Genomic DNA, 13,991 nt, shown 5'->3' on the forward strand with positions numbered 1-13,991 from the left:
TATGTTTATGTGACTGAAGGACATCAAAACCACTGACACAGTCAAAGAAAAAATACGAAATGTTGATTTGAAAAACCTAAAACAAAAACAGAAGGATATGTATTAATATTTATTACTGGTAATAAACTTTAATTACATATTTCTTGCTTGATATAGTTTTTCATCATCAAGTGCTTTTAATTTTATCTACCAAGACAGGCAGTTTTTTGGCATCAAGGAGTTTTAATTTTATCTGTAATGAATTCCCCATCTTCTAGGTTCAGTTTTGGGAAAATTCTCCTCAGACTTTGGTGTCTGTCTTGTCTAGGTGTACCTTATGTGAATTTAAAAAAATTTGTCTCAAGATTTCTCCGTAACCACGAATGTCACAAACAGGTTTTGTGTGTACTGCTGTAACCCTCTACAAAAAGCTTTATGGGGTGGAGCCGAGATTGCGGCGTGAGTAGAGCAGCGGAAATCTCCCAAAACCACATAGATTTATGAAAATATAACAAAGACAACTCTTCCTAGAATAGAGACCAGAGGACACAGGACAACATCCAGACCACATCCACACCTGCGAGAACCCAGCGCCTCATGAAGGGGGTAAGATACAAGCCTTAGCCCGGTGGTACCCGAGATCCCCAACCCCCAACTACCGGCGGGAGAAGAGGAGACGGAGAAGGAGGGGGAGGGATCCCAGGACTGCTGAACACCCAGGTCCAGCCATTGAGGCCAGAGCACAGACACAGTGCATGCGTGGGGTCCTGGATACTAGGGAAACAGGGCAGTACGACCTGTGAGTGGGTACCTGAGGATGGCACTCTGGGGACAAAGAAAAGTGAGTGCTTTTTGGAAGTCTTATAGGGACAGTGACCCAACAGCCGGAAGGAATCATCCTGGGACACTTAGTCCAGCAGCAGGGAATCTGGGTAACTCTGGGCAAACTAACCCTCCGGGCAGCAGGAAGCATTGAGGCACGTCACGGAGATAAAGAGCCTCCTGGCCGCTCCCCCTCCAACACGGCTCCACCATATCAGAGTAGCGGTTTGAAGCACGCCATACCCACAGCAACAGGGGAGATAAATTCCATAGCAGTTGGGCAGTAATCAGAAACCCCGTCTCCACGCCAGTGCCCAGCACGAGCCACTAGAGGTCGCTGTTCTCCCAGTAGAGGAGGGCCACAAACCAACAAGAAGGGAAGTTCTTCCAGCCGTCACTCATGCCAGCTCTGCAAAATATCATTATCGCCATCAAAAGGCAAAATTTCAGGCAGACCAAGATAACAGTGTCAACACCTGAGAAGGAGACAGACCTAACCAGTCTTCCTGAGGAATTCAAAATGAAAATCGTAAACATGCTGACGGAGATGAAGAGAAATATACAAGAGCTAAGGGATGAAGTCTGGAGGGAGATCACAGATGTCTGGAAGGAGATTACAGAAGTGAAACAAACTCTGGAAGGATTTATAAGCAGGATGGATAAGATGCAAGAGGCTATTGATGGAATAGAAACCAGAGAACAGGAATGAATACAAGCTGACACACAGAGAGACAAAAGGATCTCCAGGAATGAAACAACATTAAGAGAAATGTGTGACCAATCCAAAAGGAACAATATCCGTATTATAGGGGAACCAGAAGAAGAAGGGAGAGAAAAAGAGATAGAAAGTGTCTTTGAAGAAATAATTGCTGAAAACTTCCCCAAACAGGGGGAGGAAATAATCAAAAAGACCATGGAAATACACAGTACTCACAACAGAAAAGAGCCAAAGGGGACAATACCAAGACACATAATAATTAAAATGCCAAAGATCTAGGACAATGACAGAGTTTTAAAGGCAACTAGAGAGAAAAAGGTCACCTATAAAGGAAAACCCATCAGGCTATCGTCAGACTTCTCAACAGAAACCTTCAGGCCAGAAGAGAATGGCATGATATATTTAATGCAAAGAAACAGAAGGGCCTTGAACCAACAATACTGTATCCAGCACGGTTATCATTTATTATGAAGGAGGGATTAAACAATACCCAGAGAAGCAAAAGTTGAGGTAATTGGCCGCCCACAAACCACCTCTACAGGGTATTTTAGAGGGACTCTTATAGACGGGAGCACTCCTAAGACTAAACAGGTGTCACCAGAGAAAATAAAATCACAGCAAAGAAAGCAGACCAACCAAATACCAACTAAAGGCAAAAAATAAAATCAACTCCTCACTAAAAGCAGTTAAAGGAAACACGAAAGAGCATAGAATAAAACAACCAACATATAAAGAATGGAGAAAGAGGAATAAGAAGAGAGAGAAGAAAAGAATCTGCAGACAGCGTATGTAACAGCTCAATAAGCAAGCTAAGTTAACCAGTAAGGTACTAAAGAGGCTAACCTTGAAAATTTGGTAACGACGAATCTAAATCCTGCAATGGCAATAAGAACAGATCTTTCAATAGTCACCCTAAATGTAAATGGACTGAATGCACCAATCAAATCACAGAGTAATAGAATGGATAAAAAAGCAAGAGCCATCTATATAATGCTTACAAAAACTCACCTCAAACCGAAAGACATGCAAAGACTAAAAGTCAAGGGACGTAAAAACATGTTTCAGGCAAACAACAGAGAGAAGAAAGCAGGGGTTGCACTACTAGTATAAGACAAAATAGACTTCAAAACAAAGAAAGTAACAAGAGATAAAGAAGGACATTACATAATAATAAAGGGCTCCGTCCAACAAGAGAATATAACCATTCTAAATATATATGCACCCAACACAGGACCACCAGCATATGTGAAACAAATACTAACAGAACAAAAGGGGGAAATAGAATGCAATGCATTCATTTTAGGACACTTCAACAATCCACTCACCCCAAAGGATAGATCCACTGGGCAGAAAATAAGTAAGGACAAGGAGGCACTGAGTAACACACTAGAACAGATAGACCTAATAGACAGCTATAGAACTCTACATCCAAAAGCAACAGGATATACATTATCCTCAAGTGCAGATGGAATATTCTCCAGAATAGACCACATACTAGCTCACAAAAAGAGCCTCAGTAAATTCCAAAATATTAAAATTCTACAAACCAACTTTTCAGACAACAAAGGTATAAAACTAGAAATAAATTCTACAATGAAAACAAAAAGGCTCACAAACACATGGAGGCTTAACAACATGCTCCTAAATAATCAATGGATTATCGAACAAATTAAAATAGAGATCAACGAATATATGGAAACAAATGACAACAACAACACAAAGCCCCAACTTCTGTGGGGCGCAGCAAAAGCAGTATTAAGAGGAAAGTATATAGCGATCCAGGCATATGTCAAGAAGGAAGAACAATCCCAAATGAATAGTCTAACATCACAATTATCGAAACTGGAATAAGAAGAACAAATGAGGGCTAAAGTCACCAGGAGGGATATAATAAAGATCAGAGAAAAAATAAACAAAATTGAGAAGAATAAAACAATAGAAAAAATGACTGAAACCAAGAGCTGGTTCTTTGAGAAAATAAAGAAAATAGATTAAACCTCCAGCTAAACTTATTAAAACAAAAATAGAATCAATAAACATCAATAGAATCAGAAAAGAGAACGGAAAAATCACAACAGACTCCACAGAAATGCAAAGAATTATTAAAGACTACTATGAAAACGTATATGCTAACAAGCTGGAAAACCTAGAATAAATGGACAACTTCCTAAAAAAATACAACCTTCCAAGACTAACAAAGGAAGAAACCCAAAAGGTAAACAAACCAATTATGAGCAAAGAAATTGAAATGGTTATCAAAAAAAAACCCAAGATCAAAACCCCGGGGCCAGATGGAATTTTATCAGACATACAGAAAAGACATAATACCCATTCTCTTTAAAGTTTACAAAAAATAGAAGAGGAGGGAATACGTCCAAACTCATTCTATGAAGCCAACGTCACCCTAATACCAAAACCATGCAAAGACCCCACCAAAAAAAAGAAAATTACAGACCAGTATCCCTGATGAAAGTAGATGCAAAAATACTCAAAATACTAGCAAACCGAATTCAAAAATACATCAAAAGGATCATACACCATGACCAAGTGGGATTCATCCCAGGGAAGCAAGGATGGTACAACATTCGAAAATCCATCAACATCATCCACCACATCAACAAAAAGGACAAAAACCACATGATCATCTCGATAGGTGCTGAAAAAGCATTAAACAAAATTCAACATCTATTCATGATAAAAACTCTCAGCAAAGTGGGTATAGAGGGCAAGTACCTCAACATAATAAAGGCCATATATGATAAACCCACAGCCAATGTCATACTGAACAGCGAAAAGGTGAAAAATTTTCCTCTGAGATCGGGAACAAGACAGGGATGCCCACTCTCCCCACTGTTATTTAACATAGTACTGGGGGTCCTAACAACAGCAATCAGACAAAACAAAGAAATACAAGGAATCCAGATTGGTAAAGGAGAAGTTAAACTGTCACTATTTGCAGATGACATGATATTGTACATAAAAAACCCTAAAGACTCCACCCCAAAACTACTAGAACTGATATCTGAATACAGCAAAGTTGCAGGATACAAAATTAACACACAGAAATCTGTGGCTTTCCTATACACTAACAATGAACCAATAGAAAGAAAAAACAGGAAAACAATTCCATTCACAATTGCATCAAAAATAGTAAAATACCTTGGAATAAACCTAAACACAAAAGTTAAAGACCTATACCCTGAAATCTACAAGTCACCCTTAAGAATAAATTAAAGGGGACACTAAAAAATGGAATCTCATCCCATGCTCAAGGCTAGGAAGAATTAATATAATCAAAATGGCCATCCTGCCCAAAGCAATATACACATTTCATGCAATCCCTACAAAATTATCAGCAACATTCTTCAACGAACTGGAACAAATAGTTCAAAAATTCATATGGAAACACGAAAGAACCCAAATAGTCAAAGCAATCCTGAGAAAGAAGAATAAAGTGAGGAGGGATCTCACTCCCAAACTTCAAGCTCTACTACAAAGCCATAGAAAACAAGACAATTTGGTACTGGCACAGGAACAGAGCCACAGACCAGTGGAACAGATTAGAGACTCCAGACATTAACCCAAACATATATGGTCAATTAATATTTGATAAAGGAGCCATGGACATGCAATGGGGAAATGAGAGTCTCTTCATCAGATGGTGCTGGCAGAACTGGACAGCTACATGTAAGAGAATTAAACTGGACCATTGTCTAACCCCATACACAAAAGTAAATTTGAAATGGATCAAAGACCTGAATGTAAGTTATGAAACCATAAAACTCTTAGAAAAAAACATAGGCAAAAATCTCTTAGACATAAACATGAGTGACCTCTTCTTGAACATATCTCCCCGGGCAAGGAGAACAAAAGCAAAAATGAACAAGTTGGCCTATATTAAGCTGAAAAGATTCTGCACAGCAAAAGACACCATCAATAGAACAAAAAGGTACCCTACAGTATGGGAGAATATATTTGTAAATGACACATCCGATAAACGTATGACATCCAAAATATATAAAGAGCTCTCTCACCTCAACAAACAAAAAGTAAATAATCCAATTTTAAAAAGGGCAGAGGAACTGAACAGACAGTTCTCCAAAAAAGAAATTCAGAAGGCCAACAGACACATGAAAAGATGCTCCACATAGCTAATTATCAGAGAAATGCAAATTAAACCACAATGAGGTATCACCTTACACGAGTAAGAATGCATACCATTCAAAAGACAAACAACAACAAATCTTGGCGAGGTTGTGGAGAAAGGGGAACCCTCCTACTGCTGGTGGGAATGTAAATTAGTTCAACCATTGTGGAAAGCAGTATGGAGGTTCCTCAAAATGCTCAAAATAGACTTACCATTTGACCCAGGAATTCCACTCCTAGGAATTTACCCTAAGTATGCAGCACTCAAGATTGAAAAAGACAGATGCACCCCTATGTTTATCGCAGCACTGTTTACAATAGCCAAGAATTGGAAGCAACCTAAGTGTCCATCAGTAGATGAATGGATAAAGAATATGTGGCACATATGCACAATGGAATATTATTCAGCCATAACAAGAAAACAAATCCTACCATTTGCAACAACATGGATGGAGCTAAAGGGTATTATGCTCAGTGAAATAAGTCATGTGGAGAAAGAGAAATACCATTTGATTTTACTCATCTGTGCAGTATAAGAACAAAGGAAATCTGAAGGAACAAAACAGCAGCAGAATCACAGAACCCAAGAATGGTCAAACAGGTACCAAAGGGAAAGGGACTGGGGAGGATGGGTGGGTAGGGAGGGATAAGCGGGGTGGAAGAAGAAAGGGGTTATTATAATTAGCAGGCATAAACGGGGGGGTTTGAGGAAGGGGTGGACTGTACAACACAGAGAAGACAAGTAGTGAATCTACAACATTTTGCTATGCTGATGGACAGTGACTGTAATGGGGTTTGTGGGGGGGACCTGGTATAGTGGAGAACATAGTAAACATAATATTCTTCATGTGATTGTAGGTTAATGATAGCAAAAAGAAAAGAAAAAGAAAAGAAAAAGAGAAAGAAAAAGGGGATTACTCCCTGATAGGATAAAACTAACTGCAAATCAACGACTAATACATGCTTTACAAATCCTTAATTTTGATCATTTAAAGGGTGTCAGATGATCAGCTATGGAAGTACATTTTTCTGATAATATTCCTTTCTCTTAAAAAAAAAGCAGTTCCTGTGTGGCAAACTCCAATAAGTTCTTCACAATGGTATAAAGGTCATATCAACGTGTGGGCAAAAGGTTTGTTTGTGCTTATACAGAGGATCAAAGACTAATTTGGCTACCTAGAAAACGAATTAAGATACGATACAAAGAAGAACTTCCAACCGCAGCATCCTCTGGAAGAGTCATTCCAGAAGACGATCATCAAAAACCTCAACAAAGATCCTGGCGCTGTTGCACTTGGAGCTGCATTCATCGCACTGGTTCCTACTTGCAATTGGAATTAAGAAGAAGATATCTAAGCTGGCCTGTGCATACAGTAAAACAACAAATTTGACTGGATCTATACTGTTGGACCTCAACCAAGAATTAGGAGATGTGCAAGTTGCAACGCTCCAAAATCAAGCAACTATAGACAATCTACTGTTCAAAGAACATATGGGATGTGAACAGTTCCCAGGAATGTGTTGTTTTAATTTGTCTGATTTTTCTCAAACTATTCAAATTCAGTTAGACAGTATCCATCATATCACTGATAAGTTTTCACAAATGCCTAGGGTGCCTAATTGGTTTTCTTGGTTTCACTGAATATGGCTGGTAATTGTAGGTCTTCTTTTGTTATGTAGCTGTATTCCTATTATGTTAATGTGTGTACACAGTTTAATTAGTAGTTTAAAACCTATACATGCTTATGTTACTCTACAAGAAGATATGTCAAAGAAATCATCAATCTTCCCATATTTTCTTCCATCTGCTGCTTCTATAGCTTATATTCTTCCTTCCTAATTACAACCCCTTAGTAGCATTCGTGCCTCATATAGAAAATTACCGAATATCATTAATTCTTCCAAGTGGTAAAGATACCTCAAGACAGGTGCTGGGCAGAAAAGCCACAGGGCATAAATCTGCAAAGAAGTAAAAAGCTAACTTTTTCAAAGAATATTGCTTCTCTCTCACTTACCAACTTTACATTTCCCTGTACGGCCCGGAAGATGACTGGTTAGCCAGAGACGGGTAAGATTCCTCAAGGGAGGAACAACCTAAGACAAGCACAGTCACAGGGGGGCCATCAGGTGAGAAAATGGGGATCAACAGAGGAGAGGCTTAGAACTTCACCCCCCCCCCTGTTTTGAGAGAAATCTTCCTCATCCGTGGATGTTTTGTTGCCCTTGTCTAGCTTGGATTGATACTTAGTCTATAGGCACAGACCTGATCATCTACATTTGCCCTCTTACAGCACTAAATTATGTTTTCTACCTTTATCTTGCAGCTACCTACCACTTCAGAATTTTATTTTAAAAAAATAATAATAATAATAGTGGAGAAATGCTGGATTCACATATAAATCAAGTATAAAAATCAAACGAATAATCATATCTGACCTGATTGTTTATAGTTCATGACGCGTGATCAAACCAACCGAAAGTTTCTGTGATGACTGCCCCTTGCACTGTTCACCATGTAAGAACTTATTCACCGTGTAAGAATTTGTTCACCATGTAAGAACTTGTTCGTTATGCTTCAGAAGATTGGAGACTGACGAAAATTAGGCTTGGGGTTGATTAATGATTGTGCTTTGAGTCCCCTATACAGAATGTTATTGTTGTTAACAACCATTTTATCAATAAATATGAGAGATGCCCTCTCCAAAAAAAAAAAAAAAATCTTTACACCCGTCGGTCTCCTCAGAAACTTAAGTGTGGATCAGCAGCTTCGTTTTCGCCGACCTACTAGGACTTACATCAGGCAGGCGGTGAAAATCATTCTATGTCTTTATTAAGTATCAGTTCTTTCTCCCGATATCATCAACTATTGCCAAGAGAGGAAGGATTTTTGTATTAAACCAATAAATTATAATATTTTTACTTTCCCTCTTACCAGTGACAGAACTGCCTTTTGGCCGTTAAGAGCCTGATAGAAATGCCCCTTCAGCTCGTTTCTCGTCCTAGGCTATTCTCATTGGTCGGTAAAATTTGATTGGCATAAGATAGACCCAATTATGGCCAAGTTTTGTTTAACATCTTCCCAATCTGGAAAAATCGTTATCTCACTAATTGCAGATAAGTGACTGCACAAAATGCGGGAGATTAAATTTGTACATTAAACAGTGGGTTGTTCACTATGGAAGAACTTGTTCGTTATGCTTCAGAAGATTGGAGACTGTTGAGAATTAGGCTTGGGGTTGATTAATGATTGTGCATTGAGTCCCCTATACAGAATTTTATTGTTATTAACAAGCATTTGATCAATAAATATGAGAGATGCCCCCTCAAAAAAAGAGATAAAAATATGCATTATCTGAGATTCAAATTTAGTTAGCACCTTATATTGTTATTCACTCTATGTGGCAATACTGTTTTGCACAGAGCCTGTCTTTATGAAAATCTATTCTTTATTTTAGTTTCCTAATGCTTCACTACTGAGTATAAAAAATTGCAGCATATATAAATCAGAAAAAAGGGCCTTGCTCTCTTAAGTGTGGGTTTATCATAACTACCTTTCCCTCTACCTCCTTGTCAACCTGGAAATTACTTTTGTTCACAATCAAGAATAAAAAAGAAGAGAGATAAAGGGTGAAGTGGCTCTAAACCTTGTATTGAAATCACCTTCATTAAATATAGAGAATAGCAAAATAATGTCTCCGAAGCTGTTTTAAACACACTGAGAGATTTTATTTTCATTTCTGAAAACAAAGACCTTAAGGAGAGTATAAGAGATGTAAGACAAAGCCCTCTATTTTGGGGGGAATGGATCCTAAGGCCAAATTACAGGAAAAAATTCAACCAGAGTCAAGCAAATACTAAAGGCAAATAAATTTGAATTTTATTATTATTCTACTAATTATAAAAGAGGAGACATATTCCATTTGTATATTTTAAAATAATTTATCAACCTGACCCATCTATTTTCTGCATTTGCTTTTATATAGAAAAATTTTAGAGACAGACTAGTGATCCCATATATGTGGATCTTAAAGCTGTAGAGGATGCAAAGGCAATTGAGTCACTTTTACAGATTCAGGAAGCTAAGGTTTAGGTTAATTGATATAACCTAGGTCATGACACTAATAGAATGAGGCCTGAGCCAGAAGAACAAACCAGGTGCTCTTTTTAGTATAGAATTTTTATCTTGAAAACTAACAGGTGTGCCTAAGTTGGCTCACTGTAGATGTTACTAAGTAGCATTGCCAAAGACTGACTTGGGGCATTCTCCTCATCTCACCAGCCTTCCATTGTTGTTCCAAATAAATAATCTCAATAGAAATAGTTTGCCCTCCAAAGGCAGTTTGAAGAAAACTTCCTTAGTCCCCTTCCTGTCAGAGTGTTTCAAACGTACCTAAGCACATCCTACATTGAAATTCCTTCACGGCTCATTACCTTACCTAGATATTTTGTTTTTTCTCCCACCAAATCTAACCCAGACATGTCCAAGTTACAGTTAGTCACAATTCTGTAATAAATTTTGAACTTGAAGGAACTGTACACAGATATATTGAAAACACCCTGTGATTAATGCAAAATCCAGTTGCCAAGTTCATGCTCATTTTAACATTTTGGAACTTGGAATGTATTGGGATAGAGAAGATGAGAAGTGAACACCACAAAGTCAGAAAGAATTTCAAAATGAAAGGAGGATCCACAGAGGACCATTGCACAACCATTTCCTTTAACCATAGGTAAAAGACTCAAAATTATATATGTTTTAATTTTATTCTGTAATAGTTAGATATGTAAGTTAACTACTAAGTATATTTTATACATTTTTTTGTTCCTGGGGCATGGGACTCATACATTATTTTACAATTATATTGGGATTTTATATATACAACAAGCAAAAGAATCACATCCGTCATTTTAAAATAAATTTCACTACGGAAAGTACACAACTGACAATTACACTGATGATTCTGATGGAAATAATGGTCAGACCAGTAAAGCAGCACCCAATACAGAACAGTGTGTGAGTGAAGTATATGTTACACCTTTTAATTCACTGAATTTTATATATCTGCTCAAGTATATTTTCAGAAATTTGAAATCATAACTCACAAACATAAAATGAACGTTAGTCAAAAATTGTATTTAATACAGTAGCTAATGATAGGACAAGTAATATAATCAGACTGGTTCAAAGGAGAACTTAAATGAAAGACAGTTGGTAGAAATACTGACATAAATTTGTCAATATGTATAAAATGGGTTTATATCTTGTAAAACAATGAAATTTAGTATGTTGGCTTAATTTTTCCTTCTGAGTGGCAATCAAATGTACATTTACTGGACACAATCCACTTGCATAGCTTAGATAAAAAGTCATCTGTATTTCTACCAGTTTTCAACTTCATATAGCACATAATTCTACCTCTACAAAATAGGAAATAACCTAGTGAATATAAAATTATCAAATTTTAAATTCATTCTTTTTTTCAATTTTTTAGTTGAAATATAGGTAATATGCTATATTTAATGATTTTATACATAAAACATAGCTTTTCAACAATTACACTTCATTATTAAATCCTCACCATGTTAAGTGTAGTTACCATTTGTGAACATACAAAGAAATCACACTTTACTGACTATATTCCCTATTCTGTACTTTCATTCCTGTGACTAACTTATTTTACGATTTGAAGTTTGCATCTCTTTGTGCCCTTCACCTATTTCATCCACCACCCCACCCATCTCGCTATGACAACCACCAGTCTTGTTTTCCGTGTATACGAATCTATTTCTGTAAAACTTTATTCTTTCTTTTTTTTTAGGGGCCATGATAATCTTCTCTGTATCCTTCCAATTTAGTATATGTGCTGCCGAAGCAAGCACTATTTCTGTAAAACTTTTAAATAAAATAATGCCCAGATGAATTGCCTGGTAGTGCATAGGACACCGGGAATTTATCCTGTCCAGTTTTAATTATAGGACAATTTCTTAAACACTTCACTTGCCTAAAGTTTATTAGTCTATTATATATCTGATTATAATAATTCATTATAAATGTATCTTATATCTCTGTTAATGATTTGATAATACTGTTAATTGCTATGGAGTGAATGTTTGTGTCCCCTCAAAATTCTTGTGGAAGCCCAATGTAATGGCATTTAGAAGTGGGAACTTCATTAGACATTTAAGATTAGCTGATATCATAATGATAGAACCCCCACAATGGGATTAGAGGCCTTACAAGAAGAGAAAAAGACCAGAATCCACTGTCTCTCCATAATGTGAGGATATAGCAAGAAGACGGTCTTTAAAGCAGGAAGAGGTTTCTTAACAGATAGTGAATCTATTGACACCTTGACTGCTGATTTTCCAGCCTCCAGAATTGTGAGAAATAAATATTTGTCCTTTAAGCCACCTAGTCTATGTTAATTTCTTGTTGCAGCTCCAGCAGATGAAAAAAAATTCAGCTCAAAGAATGCCTAAACAATAAACATTATTTTTTTTTATTTTTGAAATATTTGTATCCATATTACATAAATATTTACTTTTTTCTTAGGGGTAAAGAGATGCTTTGGAAATGGAATCATCTGTTTTGTTAGCTATATTTCACATAGAAATAAACTGAAAAGAAATGAACAAATATTCAGTTAAGTTTGTGAACAAAAGCAAACAGCCCCCTTGTCTTCATTCAATATTGCTGGTCCTCTCACTAGTGTGGATTTTCCCTTTGGTGTACTTTGTTTAAGAAGATGTCTTAGTAGATATTTCTGCTTAGCTGTAGACACTGACAAGACCTCACCTGGGCCATACTGTAGTAATATGGCATACGTATAGCACAGAGTTAACCATCCTATACACTGTGGCTGAAAATTGCTAGCTGTTATATATTTCAAATGTGAAGTTGTCAGTATTGGTCTGGTCCATCAGTTGCCATAACTTGCAATAAAATGGCCTCTATAAAAGATCCCCACTTTAAAAGAACACATCAAAAATGGAACTATACTTTTGGAAATAAGATATTATGATAATGTGACTTCTTTTCATCTTTTAGCTACCTTTTTAAAAAATTTTTACTTTGTCATCATTAATCTACAGTTACATGAAGAATATTATGTTTACCACGTTCCCTCTTCATCAGGTCCCCCCCCACACACACCATAACAGTCACTGTCCTTCAGCATAGTAAAATGCTATAGAATCACTACTTGTCTTCACTGTGTTGCACAGCTCCCCATTCTCCCCCTACATGCTAATTGTACATGCTAATCATAATACCCCCTTTCTTTTTCCACATCCTTCTCCCTCCCTTCCCACCCATCCTCTCTAGTCCCTTTCCCTTTGGTAACTGTTAGTTCACTCTTGCATTCTGTGAGACGGCTGCTGTTTTGTTCCTTCAGTTTTTCTTTAATCTTATACTCCACATATGAGTGAATCATTTGATACTTGTCTTTCTCTGCCTGGCTTATTTCACTGACCATAATACCCTCTTGTTCCATCCATACTGTTGCAAATGTTATGATTTGTTTACATCTTATGGATGAATAACATTCCATTGTGTATATGTACCACATATTCTTTATCCATTCATCTACTGATAGACACTTAAGTTGCTGCCATTTCCTGGCTATTGTAAATAGTGCTGCGATAAACATAGGGGTGCATCTATCTTTTTCAAACTTGAGTGCTGCATTCTTAGGGTAAGTTCCTAGAAGTGGAATTCCTGGGTCAAATGGTATGTCTATTTTGAGCTTTCTGAGGAACCTCCACACTGCTTTCCAAAAGAGTTGAACTAATTTACATTCCCACCAGCAGTGTAGGAGGGTTCCCCTTTCTCCACATCCTTGCAAACATTTGTTGTTGTTTGTCTTTTGGATGGTGGCGATCCTTACTGGTGTGAGGTGATATCTTATTGTGGTTTTAATTTGCATTACTCTGATGACTAGCAATGTGGAGCATCTTTTCATGTGTCTGCTGGCCATCTGAATTTCTTCGCTGGAAAACTGTTCAACTCCTCTGCCCATTTTTTATTGGATTATTTGCTTTTTGTTTGTTGAGGTGCATGAGCTCTTTATATATTTTGGATGTCAACCCTTCATCGGATCTGTCATTTAGGAATGTATTCTCCCATAATGTAGGGTACCGTTTTGTTCTTTTGATGGCATCCTTTGCTGTAGAGAAGAATTTCAGCTTGATTTAACCCCACTTGGCTACTTTATGCTTTTTTTTCCCTTGCCTGGGGAGATATGTTCATGAAGAAATCGCTAATGTTTATGTCCAAGAGATTTTTTCCTTTGTTTTTTTCTAGGGATTTTATGTTTTCATCACTTAC

General features: G+C 37.1%; 1 pseudogene; it reads right to left on the reverse strand.

Annotated features, from left to right (window-relative positions):
- Nucleotides 1-11,457: 11,457 nt before the first annotated feature.
- Nucleotides 11,458-11,545, reverse strand: LOC130682228 (U6 spliceosomal RNA; annotated as a pseudogene).
- Between the last annotated feature and the right edge of the window lie 2,446 nt (nucleotides 11,546-13,991).

This window comes from Manis pentadactyla, chromosome Y (genome assembly GCF_030020395.1).
Source record: "Manis pentadactyla isolate mManPen7 chromosome Y, mManPen7.hap1, whole genome shotgun sequence".
Lineage (NCBI taxonomy): Eukaryota > Metazoa > Chordata > Mammalia > Pholidota > Manidae > Manis > Manis pentadactyla.